The sequence below is a fragment of the Schistocerca gregaria genome, chromosome 6 (assembly GCF_023897955.1).
Source record: "Schistocerca gregaria isolate iqSchGreg1 chromosome 6, iqSchGreg1.2, whole genome shotgun sequence".
Taxonomy (NCBI): Eukaryota; Metazoa; Arthropoda; class Insecta; order Orthoptera; family Acrididae; genus Schistocerca; species Schistocerca gregaria.
In genome coordinates, this window is record NC_064925.1 from 440,834,104 (window position 1) to 440,850,330 (window position 16,227).

General features: G+C 39.6%; 1 protein-coding gene across 3 annotated transcripts in view; it reads right to left on the bottom strand.

Moving 5' to 3' along the window:
- Positions 1-16,227, bottom strand: part of LOC126278064 (eyes absent homolog 2) — a 1,079,207-nt gene that overhangs the window by 1,009,453 nt on the left and 53,527 nt on the right. The window contains exon 1 of one of the 3 annotated variants that reach the window (XM_049977885.1): positions 1,502-1,646. The exons of 1 other annotated variant lie outside the window; for it this stretch is intronic. The gene's annotated coding sequence lies outside the window, so the exon portion shown is untranslated. Of the gene's footprint in view, positions 1-1,381; positions 1,647-16,227 lie in introns of those variants that run through there. One more of the 3 variants, XM_049977886.1, reaches the window with a different exon arrangement.

Sequence of the window (16,227 nt, forward strand, 5' to 3'; positions counted from 1 at the left end):
TGACCCTGCCTTCCCTGCTGGAAGATGTGATACTGGTAGTACAAAGGGTACTGCAACTACTACATCATGGTGCTCCAGCTGACTTTTACATTCCTGTGCAGAGGCATGTCAACAACACATACCGTAACTACACATTGAGGATAAATTGGTGCTGATGGTTCACTGCCACCATACCACTAACACACTACTAGAGACAGAACATTCCCATTTGCCAGATGTGTTCTCATGCATGATTTCAGTCACTGAAACCTACACTGTCAAATACTTTTTGTTTTCACCTTGATGTGGGTGTGCCTCCCTTGGAACACATTTAAACCCATAAGCCCACATAATCTTTTTTTCTTCTTATCCTCTCAGGGATCATGTGCTGTGTAGTTTGTGTCCAGAACAAGTGAAATTTCTGTTGTCAATAGGCAACCATCACTAAAATACACTCTTATTGTCAACCTCTTCTGCAAAAGAGGCCGGATTCTGTAGTGTTTTTACAACACATTTTGTACCTCAAACACTTAATTTGTTATATTTCTGGAACTATGAACAAACAGTGCCCTGGACTGTTCCAATCACTGCCGGTGATTCGATGAACTGATTCCTTCAATATCTGCTGATTTGGACACATACAACACTAAAATATAGTACATATATAAAGTTGCTGGGCTGATTTAACTACGATTTTTTTTGTATCTGAGTATTAATGACTTGTTCTTAAAGTTTGAATTATTCAGGCTTTTCATAAAATTCTCAAATTGATGGAATCAACTTCTGATCTTCCCAAGGGCATTTCGTTACCGATAAAAAAAAATACAGTTAGCTAGATTTCGCGATTTTGGCAAGGGTTCTGGAGTCAGCCCAATTGTCATCAGGCTTATCTGTTGCCCGTTTCCTAGGCATAAACATTTTTAGCGGGGAAACAGAGCAGACCCTATTCTTTTCTTGGAGGTTATCATATTTTATCAAACGCTGATGCAAGATTCAATTAATCCTGATTTTATGCTAGGAAAAAAAAATACCAATACATTTCTCTATCGTAATTATTTACAGTAATAAACTCATAATGTAAACTTTACGCTGATATTATAAATTTTCCAATACAATTGATTTCAGCAGTTGTATATTAAGTATCTGGTGGATAGTTAGCAGGATACAAGGTAACACTAAAGGTGATAGGAAATTTTGAACTCCCGAAAGAACGTTTTATTAAAGATGAACTAATAGCTAGAATAACATGACGACGTGGGCGCTTTAACTTATCCATATTCAGATTGGGTCACGGCGCAGAATTACTGAATATGTAGTGGGCAGTGACAAATAAAACAAAATAACATCTCAAAAACAGCTCCATATATAACACTCTTAAAAGTGTTCCGTAATGTGAACTTACAAAATACGGGACAGGAAACGGCCAACTAATTTGTCGACTTTTGCAGCACAGAATAACGCAACCCAGGATAAACTAATAAAATATCTGAAACAAAAAAAGGAAAATTCTGCGTGTACATACATAATCTGCAAGCCACTGTGAAGTGCATGGCAGAAAGTATTAATTAAAATTTTGTGAAGTGCCATTTGTAGATCCCGCGAACAATTTTGAATTGGGAAGAGTTCACATTTAATTTACATATCGATTACCCACACTCGCATTAAATGTTCGATATGCAATTAAGGTTTGCGATTACAAGTTTCCTCGAGGCAATTATATTTCAGATTTATAATTATCATTTATTTGGAAATAAACATGAGGAAGTGGGTGAAGAGCCCGAAGTCCCTGCTTTTTTTAAAAAAAAACTAAAAACTTCGAAACGCAGAGAATGTTGAAATTTACAGTCATATCGGGGACACTTCGCTTTTCACTGAAAACTTGCACAAGCGAAGTACCAAGACTACGTCAATAGGCTGTTATACCTTTGTAACAATCATTCTGTCTCGTTTCCTTATGTGTTTGAATTGTTCTTCACATGCAACAGTGTCTTGGCTTATTCTAAATAAAATATTATTCATGATACATCAGAATTAATACTTCGTGTCCGTACTTGGCTGAGTTACGAACTCTTAATATTCAATTCGAAAAGTCACTAATTAGTGCGGCAGTGTTGATCCCAACGTGATACAGCCAGTGAGAATAAACCGCAATATGGTGGAATTAAGACCGATGTCTCAAGAGTAAAGAATTTTTCGAGATGGAAGGCGCGCCCGTCGTATCAACGCTCGCACGGTCCCAATTAATACGTTTCGCTCAAAGTCTCGTGGGAGATCCAGAAGTCGTCCCAGCGGGGGGTAGCACAACACAGCAAGACATTTGTTGATATCATCGAAATCCAGAGACTAGGCACAGAAATGCACTTCGCCATATACTTTCACAAACAGCAATGAGTATTGGAAGTGGGCGCACCCGATTGTCAGTCGCCATCTCTGCGCCTTTTCATAACTCAATGAAAGACAGGACAAAAGTTTCTAGTGGACGCATGATACCGTTTATGTATTTTTCAATGGACACTGCTGCTTAAATATTGGACGCCGACGCTGTTCCGCCTATCTGTGCCCAACTACTCGTCCATAGCGACTTACGCCTCCCCCCCATGAATCATGGACCTTGCCATTGGTGGGGTGGCTTGAGTGCCACAGCGATACAGATAGCCGTACCGTAGGTGCAACCACAACAGAGGGGTATCTGTTGAGAGGCCAGACAAACGTGTGGTTCCTGAAGAGGGGCAGCAGCCTTTTCAGTAGTTGCAAGGGCAACAGTCTGGATGATTGACTGATCTGGCCTTGTAACAATAACCAAATCGGCCTTGCTCTGCTGGTACTGCGAAAAGCTGAAAGCAAGGGGAAACTACGGCCGTAATTTTTCCCGAGGGCATGCAGCTTTACTGTATGATTAAATGATGATGGCGTCCTCTTGGGTAAAATATTCCGGAGGTAAAATAGTCCCCCATTCGGATCTCCGGGCGGGGACTACTCAAGAGGGTGTCGTTATCAGGAGAAAGAAAACTTGCGTTCTACAGATCCGAGCGTGGAATGTCAGATCCCTTAATCGGGCAGGTAGGTTAGAAAATTTAAAAAGGGAAATGGATAGGTTAAAGTTAGATATAATGCGGGTAAGCTACTACAAACAGCATAGTGAACGCATTATTGTGGCCAAGATAGATACGAAGCCCACACTTACTACAGTAGTACAAGGTTATATGCCTACTAGCTCTGCAGATGACGAAGAAATGTATGATCAAATAAAAGAAATTACTCAGATAGTGAAGGGGGACGAAAATTTAATATCGTGGGTGACTGGAATTCGGTAGTAGGAAAAGGGAGAGAAGGAAACATAGTAGGTGAATATGGACTGGGGCAAAGAAATGAAAGAGGAAGCCGCCTGGTAGAATTTTGCACAGAGCATAACTTAATCATAGCTAACACTTGGTTCAAGAATTATAAAAGAAGGCTGTATACATGGGAAAAGCCTGGAGATACTGACAGGTTTCAGATAGATTATATAATGGTAAGACAGAGATTTAGGAACCAGGTTTTAAATTGTAAGACATTTCCAGGGGCAGATGTGGACTCTGACCGCAATCTATTGGTTATGACACGTAGATTAAAACTAAAGAAACTGCAAAAATGTGGGGATTTAAGGAGATGGGACCTGGATAAACTAAAAGAACCAGAGGTTGTACAGAGTTTCAGGGAGAGCATAAGGGAGCAATTGACAGCAATGGAGGAAAGAAATACAGTAGAAGAAGAATGGGTAGCTTTGAGGGATGAAGTAGTGAAGGCAGCAGAGGATCAGGTAGGTAAAAAGGCGAGGGCTAGTAGAAATCCTTGGGTAACAGAAGATATATTGAATTTAATTGATGAAAGGAGAAAATATAAAAATGCAGTAAATGAAGCAGGCAAAAAGGAATACGGACGTCTCAAAAATGAGATAGACAGGAAGTGCAAAATGGCTAAGCAGGGATGGCTCGAGAACAAATGTAAGGATGTAGAGGCTTATCTCACTAGGGGTAAGATAGATACTGCCTACAGGAAAATTAAAGAGACTTTTGGAGAAATCCTTTAGTGAAGCTGCGACAATCACATCATCCGCTAGTATTGCCGGTGTCCTAAAAATGTTGCTTCTGTGCGAAACAACATTTACAATAATAAGAATCGTGCTAACACTGTGGCGATACCTGTAAGACACCGCTAGCCCACGCCTCTCGCGGTGTGCGTTTAACCCCGTTTAAATGACGCGCCAAGCGCGCGCCTAGCGGCTGTACGATTAATTAAATAATCGGCGTGCTAATCACAGTTGAAATCTCTAGTCCAGAGGGACGTGAAGAGGCTGCGGTCCAGAGAGAGAGTAGAGTCAGTCGAGTCTTGTTCAGTCTTAAGAGTCAGTCGAGCTAGAAAGTGTCTTGTGAAACGATCATTCTGTGGATAATATTAGTGTGATGATTTCTTTTATATGTGTTGTGTTGTCTTCTTCGATGAGTAAAAAAAAAAAATATAGGTAAAATAAATTTTTGTGATGTCCATCAATAAGTTCATTCCAGTAAAGAACCACTTCCCTTCACCTTTATTCTCCCTTTTTTCTTTCTTTCCTTTCAACAAAACAAAAACAAAAAATTACCACCCCCCCCTTTTTTTTAATTCTGGACATCACACTGGCGACCGTGACAGGACGCCAATCTTCGGATTTTACTGGAATGAACTTAACAAGGGCAAATTAAAGTAAAATCATACGTGTAGTAATATTTATTGTCTTGTACATTGGCTAAAAAACTGTAATTTTCTCTTTCATGCCCAATATGAAAACGAGAGCTAACGTTGTTTCAAGATTAACAAGATTTCTGCAAGCTTCAACGCAGCGCGGTGAGTAGTGCAAAAGCATTTGTTCTGCTATGCCATTGTCCAGCGTGCGCCTCCCGCCTATGCTAACTTTTATTCCCATTTCCCACGCCTTTCCCTAAACAAGAATCATACCCTTTGTCAATGGAATTTCTATTATTGTAACATTGAAATTCAACAGTAAGATATGCAGAAGTCATTGTTATGAGTCAATCCTGTTTCTTACGTCATGTCACCACTTTCAGATTAGTTACGCGAATACGGTTACAACCACAATAATAATTCAGACATTTTTGGAAATTCTATCAAGTAATAGTTATTACCGTCTAACTATTTAAATTTTATTTATCTTTTGTACTTTGCAAGCCATCGCCATTCTGGGTGTACTATTTGTATATTTCACGTTTGTTAATTATTGGCAAAAATGGAACAACAGCAACAGCAAACTGATAACGGTGATGCTACTGTATCATCAGCATCCCCTTTCCCAGGCTTTTCCAGCCCAGAATCTATGGAATTTACTGCAGGTGTATCACATCAAATAATACTAAGTAACGAAAGTAATTCATCAGGTGACACACCCAATAATCCTGACCCTATGGAAAACGATAGTAGACGTGTCCAACTAGGGATTTCCCACTCCGATCCTAATTTGCACAACTCTAGTGAAAGGAACAATGATCCAAACATTGATCCGAATCAGTACGGAATTTTAATACAACTTCTTACACGAAGTATGGATAGCATCCTTAATGAAAGGTTTGATAAACTAGACACTAGATTTGCTAAACAGGAGCAGAGTACAAAAGAATTAAACAGCAAAATCGATCAATTGTCTTCTGAGGTAACATCTACTCTGGAAAAGCAGGCTAACCAAATCTCAGAACTTAATTCAAAAACGACACAATTGACCGAAAGTTTCAACGAATTGTCATGTCGTGTAAACACTCACGAAAATTCCTTTGTTAAATATCAAACAGTGACAAATTCCGAAATGCAGTCATGTAAAACCAAGTTGGATCAGGTCACGAACGCTCAGGCTCAGGTCAATGATCTAGTTCAGAATTTAGTGCAACATCAAACCACCTCACAAAATAAAATTTCGATGGATATCGAAGGTATTACTCAACAAGTTAGCGTAGTATGCTTACAACAATTAGAAATGAAAGAAAAAATTTCCCATTTGGAGGAAAAAACAGAATCGCTTTCTTTAGAGTGTAACGCAAACATTGCAGAAAAATTAGTGCACGAATGTGGTATTTGCAACAAGCTCATTGAGCAAAGGGTAGAAACCGCTACAAAAGAGATTTTACACCAGGCCATGTCGCTGGTGCAAACCGAGACCAACACTTTAAAAAACCAAATTTCTCAGTTATTAACTCCCGATTCTAACGTAGTTACTGTTCCGCCTACAACCCCACTCACAACGAGTTCACCGCCTAATTTCACTGTGCAGTTTGTTCCACAGTCTAACAGCGAATCACTTGCGAGCGAAAAACATCAAACAGAGCCGCTCTCAGTGATCGCACAAAACAGTAATTCTCAACCACCCTTGTGCCATGAAGTTTCACCAGGGAACAATAGTTCAGGCCCTATAGTGCCTGCCGGTATTGTTGACGGTAACATGATTAAACATGCCTATTTTCCAACGTTCAGTTCCGATGATACCCAAGCGGTGCACCCGATTGTTTTTATTAGGTCTTTTGACGGAATGTTTCCGCACAACTGGTCAGATGCGGAAAAGATTTTTTTTGTAAGTAATCTGTTGAGGGGGCGAGCATCCAGATGGGGAGCTGAAATAAAAAGGCAAAATTTAACTTTCAAGCAATTTGAAGAGGCTTTTCTGCAGGAATTCTGGTCAGAACATGAGCAAAAACAACTTCGACGTGAAGTTCACAATCCCGAACCATACAACCCTAGTAAAGAAACTTTGCGTCAATATTTTGAAAGATACCTAGACAAAACACTTTATTGGTCAAAACCGGCCGATCTTGCCGATGTGATTAACACCTTAAAAAGTCATTTACCCCTGCATTACCGGACACAATTAATTGGTGTTCCGGAAACTAACATCAAGAAATTTCTAGATTATTTGAATGAAGTAGACCTTGTGTTTAGAGGAGATTCAGGGAACACTCCACATATTTATAATGCTAATCCCAACTCTCGCCAAAACAATTGCCATAATTTCAATCAAAATAACAACAGCGGTAACATGTGGAATGCAAACCCGCTTCCTCAAAATCAGGGGCAAAAATCACAACAGCCCAACTTCACACAATATTCGCAGCAATCTTGCGATCCCCGATTCCAAAATTCCAACAATTACAACAGTTTTGGTAATGGTCAATTTTACCGAAAAAGTAATAGTAATGGCAACAGACGCAATGGTAGTTTCAACAACAATCAGTACTCCAGAGGCAACAACAACCGTAACCGAAACAACAACAATCAAAACAGACGTCAGGATGGAAGATACAACCCTGGTTATTTTGAGAGAAATTCGCCATATCAGCAGAATAATTCAAATTGTCAAAATTCTAGAGTCAGTTATCCACCCCCGCAGTGGGGAAACCCGAACTATACACCACACAACTACAATTATATGTTTCCGAATGCACGACACTTTGTACCAACAAACAATGCTAATAATCAGGACTGCGGTAATCAAACTCCACCGAATACCAAACATGTCCATGAACAAAGGATAAATATTATTGAGGTAAGTGATGACCAAAATGCGTCGCCTAATAACGCGGCGGAAAACATGAGCAGACCGGCGTAAGCGCCCAACCCCCGGTCGAGAACGTGAGCACGGGCGCAAATAATCTTGCAAATTGTTTTTTGAGATTCCAAGACGGACACACTATGGAACATGACCTTCTTGCCGAGAATAATAAGTCTAGTAATAACGACAAAGTAAAGGTAACGGTTCAGGCAACTGCTGTTTTATCGTTAGAGAAATCCATTGTAGAAGTGTTATTCGACACTGGAGCGTCAGCAAGCGTGATTTCTAGTTCCCTGTACTTGGATCTAGATAAAGGTTCTAAACTTCCGACGTTTCCAGTGCAGAACTGCCGAATCATCGGTGCCACTGGAAACAAATCAAAAAATGTCAAATTACAAGCTCTTCTAACTTTTGTTGTTTCCAACGTGCATGTTCGTTATCATTTCCTTGTTGTGGATAATTTAACAGTTCCATGTCTTTTCGGCATCGATTTCTTAAATCAGTATCGAGCAGTGATTGACTTAGGGAATGGTATCTGTCAATTGACGGTTGAAAAGCAAAGAATTTTGATACCTTTATCTAAAACAATTAATAACAACAATTCTTATCGGGACGTACGTCACTTGAAAGTACAATCTGTGCCCATCACTAATTTTTCTATGACAAACAATTGCAATTCTTCTTACAATGCTGATAGTAAAACTCTGTGGGAAAAGTGTGCCGAAGCCTACCATCTAACTGATTTGCAAAAACAGAATCTGTTTCACCTTCTTCAACAATTTTCAGTAGTCTTTCAAGATAAACCTGGTATCATACGTGGGTATGTGTACAAGATGGATGTCAAACCCCACCTAACATTTTGTCGTACACACTACCATATACCGTGGTCTAAAAAACCAGCGGTTATGCAGGAAATTAACAGAATGCTACGTTGGAAAATCATAGAAAATTCGCACTCGCCGTATTGCAACCCTTTGTTGTCAGTTTCGAAACCCGATGGAAGCGTGCGTCTTGTTCTCGATGCACGCGAAATCAACAAAATTATTATACCGGTAAATACTCGCCCTGTAAATCTGGACGAACAACTCCTGAAATTTCACAACGCCAAATTTCTGACTAATATCGACCTACGATCGTCCTACTGCCAGGTTCTTCTACATCCTGAATCACGTAAATATACCGCATTTTTGTGCGAAGAACGATCATACCAATTCCGTGTTTTGCCATTCGGGTTACGAATAAGTGCAGGAATCTTTATCGAGGCGCTTGACGACGTCCTCGGGCCAGATTTACTTTCACAAATCACTCCCTATGTGGATGATTTAGTTGTGGCGACTGCCACCTGCGAAGAACATGTCGATCTTCTAAGACAAATTTTGATTAAATTCGCCGATGCAGGCGTGACAATCAATTTGGAAAAATCAAGGTTCCCCCGACAACAGATTAAGTTCCTTGGCCACATCATCACGCCGGAAGGCATCAGGCCGGACTCTAAAAAGACTGAAGCAATTCGCAACTTTCCTGCACCCCGAACCAAAAAACAACTTAAAGCATTTTTAGGTCTTTCGTCATTTTTCAGAAAGTTCGTGACACAGCAAGCTCTTAACAGCCCACATCTTCTAAACCTTCTAAAGAAAAATTCCCTTTGGCGATGGACTACAGAATGTCAAGCCGATTTTGAAAAAAATTAAACAATCATTAATCCACGCACCACTCCTCTGTCATCCGGACATGTCAAAAGACTTCTGCCTATCGACCGATGCGTCATCTTATGGACTTGGGGCCTTTTTGTTTCAACTGTCTGTTGAACATGATCGAACAATAGTAAAACCTATCAGTTTTGCCAGTCGCACCTTAACTGAATGCGAGAGATCGTATTCAGTTACGGAACGCGAGACCCTTGCAATTATTTGGTCTATGCGAAAATTTCAATATTTTCTCTGGGGAAAACATACACGCATCTATACAGACCACCAAGCTTTATCATTTTTACTGTCTTGCAAATTACTTCATTCCCGGCTCACTCGTTGGTGTTTGTCGTTACAAGAATACGATTTCGAAATTATTTACATCTCCGGCGAAACCAATATTGTTGCGGACGCTCTTTCTCGTCTTCCGCACGATGCGAAAAATCTTTCAGATTTGCATGAGCAAACTTCCGACTTTCAGGTCATGTTAATGTATGACGAATCCTACAACCGCTACTATCACCGAATCTGCAGGGATTTTGCACAGTTACAAGATGCCGATCCTAGGTGGTCTACAGTAAAAACAAAATTATGTCAGAATTCAAATTCTAATCTTCAAAATTACTACAAGATCAACAATGGTGTACTGTTTCATCGTTCCCATCTCGTGTCAGAGCGTTGGTTGGTATGTTTACCGGAAGCTTATGTTGACGACTTCATTTTGTTCACCCACAAAACCTGGGGACATTATGGCATTAATAAATGTGCCGCCAAGATCCTACGCTTCTGCTATTTTCCTAACATGCGACGTAGAGTCCTGCAGGTCATTCGCAAATGTATCATTTGCCAGAAGGCAAAATATTTGAACAAACATGCATCAATTGAATTGCATCCCATTCTTCCAAAGCAACCGCTTGATTTGATTTCCGTAGACATTGGCGGACCCTATCCACAATCCCGCGGTGGTGCTAAATACATTTTGGCTATGTTGGACGTTTTTACTAAGTATGTGAAATTGTACGCCTTGCGCACAGCCACTGTTGCGGCTATCATTCGACGCTTTTCGGCCGACTACCTAGCCCGCGTCGGAAAACCTGTCGCTGTCCTAACGGACAATGCATCGTACTTTACGAGTGCAAAGTGGAAATCATTTCTGCAAGATTCCGATATTAAACATGTTCTTACTTCCCGATTTCACCCACAGGGTAACCCCGTTGAGCGAATTTTTAAAGAATTTAATCAATTTATGCGCATCCATTCTTCTACAAAACATTCCAAATGGATAGAATACCTCTCTCCGTTCGAGTACATTGTGAACAATTTGCCACATAGTTCAACCGTATTCTCACCTGCCGAGTTATTATCAGACGAACCAGAAAAAAACTCATGGTCAAGTCCCCTGCCTAAGTTGTCTTCGAACGATATTTCTTTGCAGGAAAAGGTAAGGCAAGCTGCCATTACCCTGGCACACACTGCGGAGCTCCGGAAGAAAAAATTTGATAAACGGATCAGACCGACACGTGTGTTCGAAATTGATGATTTGGTATTGCTCACAACCCATCCCAAATCTACGAGGCTAAAACGTTTGCTTAAGAAATGGCAATTAGTTTACTCAGGTCCATACCGGATCGTCGATATTCCTCACCCTGGATGTTATTTATTAGCATACCCTACAACACAGAAAGTTAAAGGACTTTACGCCCACCACCACTTAAAGCAGTATGTAAAGTAAGAGAAAGAGAAAGGATGTGCTAGTTACAGCTAAAATGTTAGTGTTAATTGTTAGTCAATGCAAAGAATCATAACGCATTAAACTATAGCAAATCTACGTTAAACATTACATGCAATCCAAGAACTATTTAATCTACGTTATATTTACTATGCTACGAATAATTTGACTACTAGCCAAGGACAACGAAGTTAGCGACCAAACTTACTCCTTAAACAGGCATTTTCTAGAACAGGAAACTATGTACAAGAAAAAAGATTTTATTATGTTAATAACTGTGATGAATTTGAGAGCCACCAGAATGCTATACTATACGCCAGCATGAGTGAATGATTGTGCTGAAATGAGTGTGAAAGAATGAATGTGAATTTTAGTTTATAAGGTAGTTTTTATGATGATGATGAGGATTTCGTTGTGTGTGAGCCAATGATGCCACCACGTAGTATTATTTGATGATTTGCGATTTATATTGAAGCTGTTCTATGAGAAGAAAGGTGAATATTAATTATATGAAGCTGTATGAATGAAAACGATACGTGTGTATGAATACTGATAGATGTTAATGAGAAATGATTCGCCGTGTAGGCAATAAAAAAGGAGAAAGAAAAACTTATTTGGTATGTGCCCTATTTAAAAAACCATTATCTCACGCTTGGCATAAAGAGTTTGTGTGCTCTCCATCGTAACAAACGTAAATTTTGTACATAGGTCATTGTGGAGGAAAAATGTTTATCAGCCACAGCGAAATAAATAATCTGCTTACGTAGCGAATAAAAATTGCTGTCGTTATAGAATCTCATTCTTTACACAGGCTAATTGTGTAGTACCATGCATGCAGGCTGCCTTCGTAAGATTCGTATTCTACATTTACGAAGGTCGTGTTTAATGGTTACGAACTTATGAACTCACTAACATTAACACTATTTAAAAAAATGATTTTATCCTGTGAAGTAATTTAGGTGACATCTAGCACTCATTACTTGATACTGTGAGGACATGAACATATGTATTTGTGTAAGTGGGATAGTATATAAGTTATGCAATTTTATGTCGTTCTGTCTGGACCAGAGTTAAGAAAATGCGACTCTCATAAAACAGTTGCTAGGATGACTCTCATAAAACAGTTGCTAGGATACGAAGTCTCCCGCTCTCTGCTCATGTTCTCGACCAGGAAACAAAAACTACACGACTACCGGTACGACGTACAATTCACGATTACAAGAAAACATACTTTAGTGTATGAGATTTTTCTTTCTCTTTCAGCAAAGTGGATAAGTTTTTGAAGATTTGTGTGTGAAGCAGTACGACGCACCTGTCTTCGTGGACACAGCGATTTTCTTGTCTTTATGGAAACTAAAGCGCATTCATTTTCCTTTACCTACAGGAAATTCATATATTTATTTTACTACGTGATACTCACTAAAGTACACCTCTTATGGAAGGATCCTATAGTCATTTATTAGTACGTTTACTGACCGAATTTTTTTCAGGAATATAAACTACCGTGTCATTAAGCGCGTATTTACCTAAACATGACTGATTCAACGAGTGAATTAAACCATATACGGTACTCACATTGATTCTTGCAAAAATCTTTGACTGATTTACAGGAAGTGATTGACAATGATCATTGAATTTCTTTTTGCTTAAACAGCAATTCGGATCAACTTTAAAGGATGAAACTGAATACAACATGAATTGGCTTAAAGTCAGTGACACTTGCGCAATGGCAAAGTTTATGATGCATACGTTACGCAAACAGATACACTATTCGTCGCACACATGTGACAAAACACTACTGTATTGATGAAGATTTTGTAAATATGAATATAACCCAATCCTTCTATCTTGATCCTACTCCCACCTCCTTGCCCACTGCTGGACGATGGATAGTGGGGTAGTGAGGTTTTTGCACTATTCTTTTGTATATTTTGTCCATTCATAATTTGCAGCACTTAGGGTCTCTCGTCGAGTTTTGCAGAATTCTTGATGGCAGATGCCATAGATTTCAATATTCTGTAAAGAAGGAGATAGTACTCCGTTAGTGCACATGCACAGCAAGAAATAGATGGCACAACCTGAATTTCGTGTACATAAATATGTCATGTCATGTCTAATTGTAAAATTTTGTAAATGTAAACAACTAGCAATCTCAATATAAATCTGGATTTTGTAAAGTTTCACAGGACACGACTAGCAAAACATGTCTAATTGTAAGTTTTTGAAGATGTAAACAACTAGTATTCTCTATATAAATATGAATTTTGGGAGAGTTTCACAGGTCACGACTAGCAAAGTATTTGAATGGCTGTGTAGCAACTTAGCTACGAAGAAGTTCATTTGTATTATGTATATTGAATTTCATGTCTATAGTAGGTAATCATTTTATGTATATGTACATGTCCATTTTTTCTATGTAATTTTGAACTTGCCTATTCAAAACTTAAATGTCCTCTTGTGAAGGCTACACACAAAACAGTCCTACTATGTGCACCTAATATAAAAGGAGAAAAGATGCAAAGTGTAATTTTGCTCAAAAGTGAAGTGTCTGTGAAAATGTGTTCTCAGAAGGAACAGGACGTCGAACCTCCCTTCTGAACAGTGTAAAAAAAATCAAATAGTGTTGATAAAGAGAAATCAACCAGTCAAGAGTAAAAAATATGATAGAAAAGTGTTTTCCGTACAAAGTGATAAGTTTAATCTCAAATTCTACGATAAAGTGCAATGATGCGTATCACAGTGATCCCTACCTTGGAAAGTGCTTGGAAGTCTGCGTTGTACGGTCTTCGGATGCGGCTACCAGTACTGTCGCGTCCGTCGTAAGGGGTGGCGCCGCCAGACGTGTCACCGCCTATTATATCTCAACAGCGGACCCGAGCGCGAGGCTGTACGCAGTGCCGCGGTGCGTGGTGGATGGACCACTTTATCAAAATTACTGCACTCGTGCACGCACAGCCACTCTTAAACACCAACAATACTGACATGAACTTTGTTGTCATCGACAACTTAAAACCAAATTGTATGACCTTTTGTGTTCTTTTGTCGTAAGCAGATTCATTACCTATTGTCCTGATGTGCAAACTGTAAAGTAAACAAAGTTGTGGTGCTGTGACTTTCACTGTGCTTCGCACGACGCACCACACTGAACTGAGGCAAAGCATAGTGCTCACTGGTCGACACAATAAGAACTGTGAATACAGAGTAGCAGCTATTGTTTTAATAACAGGACTGCCAACGGTGCAGGCATCTCTCCAAAAAAAATGAATCATCCATTGATCAATTTCAAAGTGGCTATTTTGTAATGTGCAACAATTTATGTATATTTACTTAAACTTTGTACTTTAGGCTATAATTCTTTATATATGTATGTACTTGTCATATGTTTGAAAATGTTGTATAATGCTGGTGCAAACACTGCACAACCTTGTTCGTCAACTCAAATCTGGTACTGCCGCGAAGTTTGAAAAACTTACGCACCAGTAGAGGGGGCCGTGTGGCGATACCTGTAAGACACCGCTAGCCCACGCCTCTCGCGGTGTGCGTTTAACCCCGTTTAAATGACGCGCCAAGCGCGCGCCCAGCGGCTGTACGATTAATTAAATAATCGGCGTGCTAATCACAGTTCAAATCTCTGGTCCAGAGGGACGTGAAGAGGCTGTGGTCCAGAGAGAGAGTAGAGTCAGTCGAGTCTTGTTCAGTCTTAAGAGTCAGTCGAGCTAGAAAGTGTCTTGTGAAACGATCATTCTGTGGATAATATTAGTGTGATGATTTCTTTTATATGTGTTGTGTTGTCTTCTTCGATGAGTAAAAAAAATATAGGTAAAATAAATTTTTGTGATGTCCATCAATAAGTTCATTCCAGTAAAAATAGAACCACTTCCCTTCACCTTTATTCACCCTTTTTTCTTTCTTTCCTTTCAACAAAACAAAAACAAAAAATTACCACCCCCCCCCCCCTTTTTTTTTTAATTCCGGACATCACAACACTAAAGGGAGCCTGCCACTTATGCAGCAAGATCAACAAAGAAAGTAACATAGAACGAAAAATATCAAAGAAAGCGACAAATCACGCTTGGATGGTAGTACATTTCTGTTGTCGGGCTTATGTGCTAACATTTAGAGAAAAGAGAACCACTTGCATGAATATCAAGAGCTCAGATGGAAACCCAGTTCTAAGCAAAGAAGGGAAAGCAGAAAGGTGCAAGGAGTATATAGAGGGTCTATACAAGGGCGATGTACTTGAGGACAACATTACGGAAATGGAAGAGGATGTAGATGAAGATGAAATGGGAGATACGATACTGCGTGAAGAGTTTGACAGAGCACTGAAAGACATGAGTCGAAACAAGGCCCCCAGAGTAGACAATATTCCATTGGAACTACTGACGGCCTTGGGAGAGCCAGTCCTGACAAAACTCTACCATCTGGTGAGCAAGATGTAAGAAACAGGCGAAATACCCTCAGGTTTCAAGAAGAATATAATAATTCCAATCCCAAAGAAAGCAGGTGTTGACAGATGTGAACATTACCGAACTATCAGTTTAATCAGTCACAGCTGCAAAATACTAACGTGAATTCTTTACAGACGAATGGAAAAACTAGTAGAAGCCGACCTCGGGGAAGATCAGTTTGGATTCCGTAGAAATGTTGGAACACTTGAGGCAATACAGATCCTACGACTTATCTTAGAAGCTAGAATAAGGAAGGGCAAACCTACGTTTCTAGCATTTGTAGACTTAGAGAAAGCTTTTGACAATGTTGACTGGAATACTCTCTTTCAAATTCTAAAGGTAGCAGGGGTAAAATACAGGAAGCGAAAGGCTATTTACAATTTGTACAGAATCCAGATGCCAGTTATAAGAGTCGAGGGACATGAAAGGGAAGCAGTGGTTGGGAAAGGAGTGAGACAGGGTTGTAGTCTCTCCCCGATGTTATTCAATCTATATATTGAGCAAGCAGTGAAGGAAACAAAAGAAAAATTCGGAGTAGGTATTAAAATCCATGGAGAAGAAATAAAAGCTTTGAGCTTCTCCGATGACATTGTAATTCTGTCAGAGACAGCAAAGGACTTGGAATAGCAGTTGAACGGAATGGACAGTGTCTTGAAAGGAGGGTATAAGATGAACATCAACAAAAGCAAAACGAGGATAATGGAATGTAGTCGAATGAAGTCGGGTGATGCTGAGGGAATTATATTAGGAAATGAGACACTTAAAGTAGTAAAGGAGTTTCGCTATTTGGGGAGCAAAATAAATGATGATGGT